The 9601-nt window shown below is 46.2% G+C and overlaps 1 pseudogene; it reads right to left on the bottom strand.

Moving 5' to 3' along the window:
* Nucleotides 1–543: 543 nt before the first annotated feature.
* Nucleotides 544–9349, bottom strand: LOC138084343 (pregnancy-associated glycoprotein 1-like; annotated as a pseudogene).
* Between the last annotated feature and the right edge of the window lie 252 nt (nucleotides 9350–9601).

The following is a 9601-nucleotide window of genomic DNA, read 5'->3' as shown; positions in this document are numbered from 1 at the left end:
CTTTCAGAGAACACCCTTGAAATCTGATGTCTACAATCTTCTTTCCATACTAGGTGATGCCTTCAGGATTTAAAACCCTAGGTCAGGTAGCTTGAACTCCCTCACTAGGTGTATAAGCCTTAAGGAAAAAAGTTGCCAGGCTAAGACCATCAAAGTAGACTGAAGGGAATGAGCGAAGGTGAGAGAGAACTGATTTCTTCTGATTTCTTGGGTCTAGTCACTGAGATCTTTGTATTTGCTCTAATTCTTGTATCCTGGATTCCCAGAATCATTTCAATGAGTCTCTGTTTCCCTTGAAGCCAGTTGGAGTAGGGCTTCTCTCAATTTTGATTCAGACTTGGTTCTAGATCCTTCACTCCCAGACACAAACAGAGGCAACCATTTGTTTCAGCACCATTAAGAGTGAAACCCTTTATTCTTTACTGAGAATAGGGTGTACAGACCACCAAATACAGTTCATCAGCATCATGGGCAGGAGTGCCCTAAGTGTGAGTAAGTGTGTGTTAGGAGCGGCCTTACTGATTCCTGAACCACTCCAAGCATTTACACTGCCCTTGCCAGGCCAATCCTGTCATTTCCTCAGTCAAAGACCGAGAAATACACCCTCAGGAAGATGTCACCCAGGATCCAGGTCTCTGTAGATGAACTCATTCTGTGCTCTTGAAAGGTGGTATAGCAGCGGCCTCTAGAATCCTGGGGGAGTCAGAGACACACACCAGTCAGCATGAGCCCTTACCGGTGATTTCCCCCAATATCCAGACCCAGCACAATTCTTTGCTTTATTTCCCTCTTTTGGTAAGTATCAAGGGGTTTTCTCAGCAGCAGGGGATGTAAGAGTTCATCCAAAACCAAAGAGGCCCAAGACATGAGGTTGCCATGAGGAAGGGTGTGGTGAGTGGAGGACTGGGAGTTGGGGAAACAGAGAAATGAAAAACAACAAAGTCCTACTGTAGAGCGTAAGGAACTATATTCAATATTCAGTGATAAACCACATGAAAAAGGATAAGAAAAAAATATATTTTTTATGTGTATAACTGAGTCACATTACTGTGCCGCAGAACTTAATGCAACACTGAAGATCAGCCACACTTCAATATAATTATTTAGAAAAGAACAAGTGTGTCCATAGTTCCCCTCACTCCCTGTTCCTTTTCTTCTGACTCCTGCTCCTTGTTTTCTCTGCAGAGAATGCTGGTTCTCCTCCTGTGTCCCCACAATCTGTACTCTATTTTAAAACTTTTTTTGTATTGGATTATAGCTGATTAACAATATTCTGAGTTTCAGGTGGACAGTAAAGGGACTAAACTGTATGTATCCAGGTATCTTGGTATCAAGGACATCCCTCCCATTCAGGTTATCATATAACTGAGCAGAGTTCTCTGTGCTACACAGCATCTCGTTGTTGGTTATCCATCATAAATAGAGCAGTGCCCACAACATGTTCTTGAAGACTTAACTCAGGAACTCTGAGAAGCCTCCTTTGGCCTACACTCACCATCTTTGGCCACTCCAGGCTTGGGTGGATAACGTACTCTGGTACCCCATTCCCACTGGTCAGTCCCTAGCCCTCATCATCCCGAGTAAATCCCCAGTGCCCCAGTGCAGACCACCTTGAGATGCCATTTGCATGGAACCCAGTGCAGTTTTGCCTAGAACCAAGCAACCTTCCAGATGGCTCAATGAGTTTGTGGTTTTAGAATTCCTGAAATTCCCTCTCTTCCTGAAAGCCTTCTTTGAGCCCATCAGCCTGCTCTGAACTCTCTCAGGGAGCTGACATGAAGCCTCCACCCTGTGCCAGGGCTGAGCAGTCACCATGCACTCTTTAACACCTTAGTATCCAACTTCCCTACAGAGGAGTCGGGTACCCCAACTCACAAAGGAGGCACCTGGCTGGAACAAGGAGAAGATGCAGCCAAGAACTAGGCTGACCATGTAATTTATCATCCAAATCAGGAAAACTTTGAGAAGGGAAGGGAGCCTATTAACTTATGCTGGGACATCACACTGGGACTGTCCCCAGCCATTCTCCTTGTAACATGGCCTATTTCAGGGACTGCTAGTGCTGAATTTCATGTTCATGAACATATGGGTTCAAATTTAATTGAAGCTCTTTGAGGACTGAGGACCTTAGTGTTCCCCTCTCCTTGTGACTCCCACCATGACATATGGTGTGGCATCTCCACATTTATTTCAGGAAGATTAGTGTCCCACACAGCCCTTTACTTTCAAGTGTTTGGTTTTGTGGAAGGCACTGGCCCAGCCACTGGGCTCAGCAGCATCTGCAATGATGTGACATGGCCTCTATATGGCGCCCTCCTCCCAGCAGGAGCCCAAGGGTTCCTGCAAGCTCCAGTTTGAGAACCAACCCTCAGTATTGTCCCCTCACCTTGAGGATGTAGGCTTGAGCTAACTGGGTAGTTGATGCCATTGATGGTGAAGATAATAGAGGGCAGGGTATTCACCACAGAACATGAAACGTAGTGCTGTTAGAGAGGGAGGGAGAGAGGTTGCCCCTGGAGATCCTTGTTGTGTGTGGAGACTGGGAGTGACTCTGGGGCATGACCCTTCACCTTGGAATGCCAATGTGTGGTGCCAATGAGCTTCTGTATGTTATTGACCAGTCTTCTTGGGCCTATGATATGTGATGTCCCTGTGTCCACAAAGGCCTCGCAGCCGTCAGAACAAGCAATAACCTCTCTTTTCATGAAGATGCTGAGAGACAATGGAAGAAAGCAGGCATCAAGGTCACTCTGAGTCTTCCCAGAGTTGCCCCTTTCCCAACTGTCTCATAAACAGCCCTTCGTCTCTTGCCTCTTTTCCTTTACTCTCGATACAGCACCTTTCTTGACAGCCTTGAATGGAGTACTTGAATACACCAGGATCCTTTATACCTTGACACAAGCTGGTCTTCCTTCTTAGAAGATTCCACTCCCCTTTGACTAGCATATTTCTTCTCATCTTCCAGATTCCACCTTAATTGTATTGTTTTCGGAAAGTCTCTCCCCCGGTGTTTATCAGTCTCCTGTCTTGCTCACTCTCTGTAGACCCTTCCTCATGTCTGCTGCTGCTGCTGCTGCTAACTCACTTCATTCCTGTCCAACTCTGTGGGACCTCACAGAGGGCAGCCCACCAGGCTTCACCATCCATGGGATTTTCCAGGCAAAGTACTGGAGTGGGTTGCCATTGCCTTCTCCTCCTCATGTCTAGCATGTACCAAAGTCACAATTCACTATGTGGGCGAGTCACTTCGTGTGCATCTGCCTTCTTAGATGTGAGGGCGAGTTTTATTCTCCTTGCCTCCCTAAAGTGCCTGGCACACAGTGGATGCCCAATGCTTGTCTGTTCAATAAGTGAATGAAGACTGAGAAAATAATAAGAAACCTCCAGAGAGCTGTATCTGATGGGGAACAAATAACGGGTCTCACACAAAGTGAAGATGGAGATTCACGGGGGCAGCAGATTCTCATACTAGGGGGAAAGAGGGGCTTCTCTGGGAGAGAGTGTCTCCCAGCACTGCTCCTACAACCAGCTCAGACCCTGAGACCCTGGCCAGGAAATACATGACTAGCCCACAGAAACTCCGAAGGATAGGTGAGCTTTCGTCTGAGGGTATCACACAGAATCCTATCAATTATGCCTCTTGTCCTCAGGTCTCTCCTAGATCCCACCTTCCTGATTCTTTGTTCTAGCCCCTGTCCCACTGTGTGCCCAAGAACGTGGGGTGTCCTTTTTATTAGTTGCTTTCACATCTTAAGACTGCAGCCAACCTCTCTCCACTGCTGAGTAGCTGCTCCCTAAGAAGACCAGTTTTCCCCATTTTCTCAGGACTGTCCCTGTTTTTAAAATGACATTTATCTGAACTGAGAACTTCCTATGTCCTAGGTACCCCTGGACTGCTGGTCATCTTATCATAACTCTGTCCAGGCTGGAGAAATTCTCCCTGATCCTCTGTTCACCACACTGTAGAGTCCTCTAACCATGCTCCCCACCTCAAAGGGCAGTGGGTGCAGCCCTCTCCCAGCTGCACAGACCTCTCTGGACCCTTTTAGGACCCTGGTCAGAGCCTAGCTTAGAAAGCCTGGAGATTACGAACCCATGGGTTGTTTGTGTATCTATGTGCTTCTGTGTTTGTCTGTATGTGTGTTTCAATGTGTCTCTGTGTGTGCTTGTGTGTCTCCATGTGTCTGTGTGTCTGTCTCTGTCGTTGAAGTTGGTGTGTATGTCTGTGTGACTGTGTGTCTGAGAACGCATTTGTGTGTGTCTGCCTGTGTCCATGTACAGTAGCAGGAGCTTCACTTGGGCTGACCCTCAGAGGGAGAGGCTTACCAGTCCATGTGTACAATCCAGTTGCCTGCTTGGATCAATGGTACCCAGTTGAGCTCTCCCTCATAGCAGCAGTGGTCCACCCCACCAAACATCACCAAACAGCCCTCCCAATCATCTCTGTAGAGAGAAGTGATAGGGGCGATCCTTGGAGGACAGTAACAATAGCACTGTCTGAGAGCTGTGCTGGTTCACCCATCAAGGCCCTAATAAGGTCCCCATGTACAGATGCAGAAATCGAGTCTAGGAGTGACCGAGATCCAGACTGAGGTCTGTTACTGGCTAATGAGTGGCACGGAGGAGGTTAGAAGCTGAATCACTTGGCTGGGCTCCACCCACTATGTCTTCTGAAGATGCCCTGGACCTCCAGCGACCTGAGTGCTCAGACACCCTCAGAGGACAGGGTGCTGAAGCATTTGGCTTTCCCCTTGTCCACCTTGTCATTTTTCAGGAAAATCAAGGCCTGGGAGTTCTAAGTGTGTGGGTTCAGGTCACCCAGAGTTGGCTCCACTGGCCTGTGACCTCTACTGTCAACAGGGCCCCACACTCAGAAGGGACCCTACCTCTGTTCTCCCTGTCTTGAAATGCCTTATATTTCTTAAACAAGGGATCTCACACTTTTGTGTCCCACACTTTCTTTTCTCACTGGCTCCTACAAATTGAGTAGCTGGTCCAGGGTTCCCAGTGGAATGCTAACGAGGAAGGAAAGATATCCACCATTGTTGTCCTTCCTTCCTTATCAAATTCATAAGCAAATCCTAATGCCTTTCCTTCAACTTGTTTCCTGTTGCCTTCCATTAGCCTTCCTCCTCACTCACCCCCTTAGACCATGTTAAGGGTCTTGAGCCCAGGAGTAGGGTTGTGTTCCAATAAAATTTTATTTTTAAAAGCCAGTTGGGCCCTGGAGCCGTATTATCCTGGGTTAGATTATCTCTCAGGATACTTCTTTATCAAATATTCTATAATTTTCGTGCAACTGAAAACATCTTACAGCTAATTTGGAGAAAGGGATTGTCCATCTCAGACTTACTTGGTCAAGCAGAAGGCACAAACAGGCTCAGAAATGGCACCTTCATTCTTCAGCTTGTCAATGATGGGGATGGCTCCAGAGAAGGATCTGTTGGGGTAGCTCAAGCCCAAGATGCCATCAAAAGCTATGCCCTTAAACCCAGATTCTGCCATGCATAGACCGGATGGCTAGTCAGTACTTACAAGGTCCCCAATCTGTTGGAGAGAAGAGTGTTCCCACTTACAGATATGTGAAGTGGCCTAGGACTGGGCTGGGTGCATTGCCATTAGATCCTCAGAGAAGAATTGAGGCTGGGCTCTGTCTTCGGTGGCCCACAGATGGTTAGATCAAGCTGGAAGGGGAATTTGGGTTCCTTTTGAGAGAGGCTGTGAATTTTATAAAATCTGCCCCTCTGAAAAATACCACCTAGGTGAGTCAAATTGGCCTCATGGCTTCTGTCCAGGTGGGGCAACCAAGAGTCAGGCCAGCTCCCATAGGTGCCACCTTAGGGACAAAACAATCGAGAGCAAGAGAGCCTTCTCTCTGGCATCACTGTGACCTAATGACAGGAATGGACTGCATTCTCTGTAATGTACTGGGAATTCTGCATCTGTCCAGGACAGAAGCCAAAAACACAATCTTGCTTGCAGGGTTCTATGAAATTAGTGTCTGGAGAATTCACTTTTTGGCATATCTGTATATTTCTGTTAGTGTGTATGACAGAGAAAGAGAGAGAGGGAAACTACTCAAGTATCTGGGGGGAGGCAGGCCATAGGTTTATTAGACTCACCAGGGTTGTCTAGAGTGAGAAGTCATTTATCAGGCCCCTTGATTTCTCAGGCCTCTAGTGTCCCACAATGGACACCTGAAGTCCTTGACTGCCCCCTGGTTCCCCAGATCAGTTTTATCCTTTCCCCAAATGCCCCATAGCAACTTTAGTCCTGAAAAGCCAGCCTAACTCCACCACTTACCACATGTGTGCCCTCAGCAAGGCCCTTGCTGTTCACACCTCAGTTTCCTCATATGTCTCATTAGCTAATCAGACCACCTGCTGTGTGGGGTTGTTGCAGGATTAAACCAGTTATCACCAGAAAGTGCCCGGAACATTCAGTGAATATAAAAGTGGGTGCTTTTATCCCTTCCTCTCACTCCCAGCAAAATGAACCATGAACTGCTCATGGGCAGAGGAGCTGCAAGTCCACACCTCAAGCCACTCTCTGGGTTAGCTAATTTGTTTGTGTGTCACCATGGGCACTGCCTCCCCAGGGACATGATCCTGTGGATAAGATGGCCAATATTTATGAGAGTTAGGCTAGGAAGGGTCTTGCCAGATGATTCTGCATCTCTTTTGCAAGCAGTGGTCACTCCATAGCCAGTCCTGACTCAGCATTTGTTACACTGTTACCCGAACTGTGTCATGAACAACAACTCCTTTAATTCTCCCGGATCCATAGGTGATGCTGAAGGTCTTATTGGTAGGCCAGAAGGTGGAAGACTGAAGATGTCTAAACCTAACGTGTGTAGCTGCAGATACAAGAGGTGAGTGTCATCAGGTGTCAAGGGTGGAAATAAGGTGGCAGGGCAAGTGAAAGATGGTCTGGGTACTGGGTGTCTATATTCACACCAGGTTGAGCTGTTGCAAAAGATGGAGGGCACCCACAAGTCAGATGAGCCTGTGTCAAAGACAACCTGGAATTCCTGAGGGGTTGTTCCAATGGTGATGTTACCCACATAGAGCATCTACAGGGAGAAGGAAGGAGTGGGTTAGTGCAGAACTGGCTACCCTCTATTCCCACACTGATGCCTCCCTCTGGGTGTCACATATCTCTTGAGATCACTTTCTAACCACCGTGCACCTCACAGCCTTTTGTCACAGAGGTGCCTGCATTTGATTTTTTTTCTGTGCTACATGGTATGCAGGATATTTAGTCTTACCAAGCATTGAATTGGTACCTCCTGCACTGGAAGCCCAGAGTCACAACCCCTGAAACTCCAGGACCACTGGACACCCAGGGAAATCCTGGGGCCTTCCTTTGAGAAGCTCCGTAGTCTCTTCAAATCCAGCCTTAGCACCCCCTTCTCCAGGAGTCCTTCTTGATCAACCTCAGCTACTCCCTCTAAACTCAGACCACATCAAATCAACACCACATGTGACCCTCTCATGACATGTATTTACTCTTTGCCTATCTCTCAGGCTGGCATGGGAATTCTTGAAGACAAAATAAGTCCTTTTTCTAATCTAAAAACAGTAACCACTGTGTTAGATTCTGATGGCCTTACACAGAATACAGGTTCTGTAACTTTTTACTGCTATGGTTCTTGCATCTGTGGAAACTGAATTCCTTTGCCTCAGGATTCACAATTGCTTTGCAGTTGGTTCTACCTTTTGGTCAGTGATGGTTCACTCCTTATCTGTAACTGAGTGGCTCACTTAGTTCAGAAGGAAGAATAGCCCTCAAACTAATGACACATCTTTGACACAGAAATGGATGTTTACCTGCCACCTGGTAATTGCTGGGCCCAGTCACCACAGACCAAGAGTTGAAGATGAGAGTGCCTTCTCCTCTGGTTGGGGTCCCTGATTTCCAAGGTGTCTGCCTCCTGTAGGAACCCCAACCCCAGCATCCACCAAGCACCTCCAGATGAGCCCTGGTGCTAGGCTAAAGCACCAGGGGGCACTGTGAAGCACCTTCTTCCCAAAATACTCACATCCATGGTGTTCCTCAGGGGGTGAGTAGTTATATTTGAGCCACGAGAAGAAATCTGGTACAGTCTATAAGTACGTTCCTTCAGAAAACTGTTCAGCAATTTTTTTTAAACTGAGGGTTTTTCGCATGGTCTTCACTTTTGTTAGAGGTATTCTTTCACCGAGCATTTGACAAAGAAAACAAAGAAGAAGCTACAATTATCTGTCAGTGTTAAGGTATAACTGTCATTATGTATAACTGTCATTGTAATGGCACAGTGTATTTTCCAGTCATTTTTATGAGTCGCCTAGTTATCAGAATTTTATGCATATCCCATGGCAAAGACATAGGTTTGAATACAGGTTCTGTTCTGTAATGTTGGATAAGCCATGTGCCCATGTGGGGTCTGTCTCCCCATCGGTAAAATGGTGGAATGTAATAATTCCCACCCTCCAAATAGAATATCTTGAGGATAGTGAAGTGATGGATATAAGGTGCCTGATAAATAGGAAGTCTCAACAATGACAGCCACTAGCACTGCTGTTGCGACCCCACTGTATCCTTCTCATAGAAGCTCAGGGAAGGAGGTAGAAGGGGGATTATTATACTCTTTTTCCAGGGGAGGAATTTGAAATACAGGAAGTTTGTGAGTTGGCTGTAGTCACACTTCTTGTCAGATGTAAAACCATGTATAAGTAGCTCTCCCAATCTTTCTCCATGTTGAAAGAGAAGAGAGGGTTGAAAGAAGAATCCAGGAGATAGGGAAAATATTAGGAACATTAAGAGGTTCAAGAGCAAGGAAGAGTTAAAATTGAGAAATTAAAAGTAAGGAAAAACAACAGAGTTATCTGCAGGCACAGAGACTTCCAAAGAGATGGGGAGATAAATGAGAGAGATACAGAGATGCAGACACACAAATACACACTGAAATAGAGAGAGAACAGAGAAGAGATCTAGAAAAAAACTGCAGAAAAGTGCTATTCCACAGGACCACACCTACATCTGCATAAGCTGTGCACTGAACAATTGCAAGGAGTTCCATTTTCAATAAGTTACATGTCTGGGCCCCAAGAGTTGTGCAACCATGCAACTCTACGCCATGACCCTTAGGACCCACAGTCCCTATAGCAAGGTATTTATCAATAAGTAAGAGTTAAACTTTAAAACTGTCAGGGAAATATTCTTTTTCCATCTAACCCTGATGGGTGGAAGAATAATCAGATGAAAAGAAACATCCCAGAAAGGAAGATGATGCCGCTTAGAGTCCCTATACTTACACGACTATGCACTCTGAGAGGGACACCAATACGATGAGCCCAAGCCACTTCATGCTTCTTTCCTGGCTCCAAGTACTCATGGAAAATTCGGTTCTTAGCATGTAGTGAAGACCAAAAATGTCTAGTTATAGATGCTCTGAATGACTAATCATTCCCTAGGCCATTGATTGATCTAATAAAAATGCAAACCTCTCGAAAATGTTTACCTCCATTAGTGTCCCTGTGGAGTACACGTTGAAAATTCTCAGAATACAGAGAATTCTACGGTAATCTCTTCCTTGAGGCTTGGTTGGAAAACCAAAGTG

This window comes from Capricornis sumatraensis, chromosome 8 (assembly GCF_032405125.1).
Source record: "Capricornis sumatraensis isolate serow.1 chromosome 8, serow.2, whole genome shotgun sequence".
Taxonomy (NCBI): domain Eukaryota; kingdom Metazoa; phylum Chordata; class Mammalia; order Artiodactyla; family Bovidae; genus Capricornis; species Capricornis sumatraensis.
The sequence above is the reverse complement of the archived record's forward strand: the minus strand, read 5'-3'. Positions and strand labels throughout refer to the sequence as shown.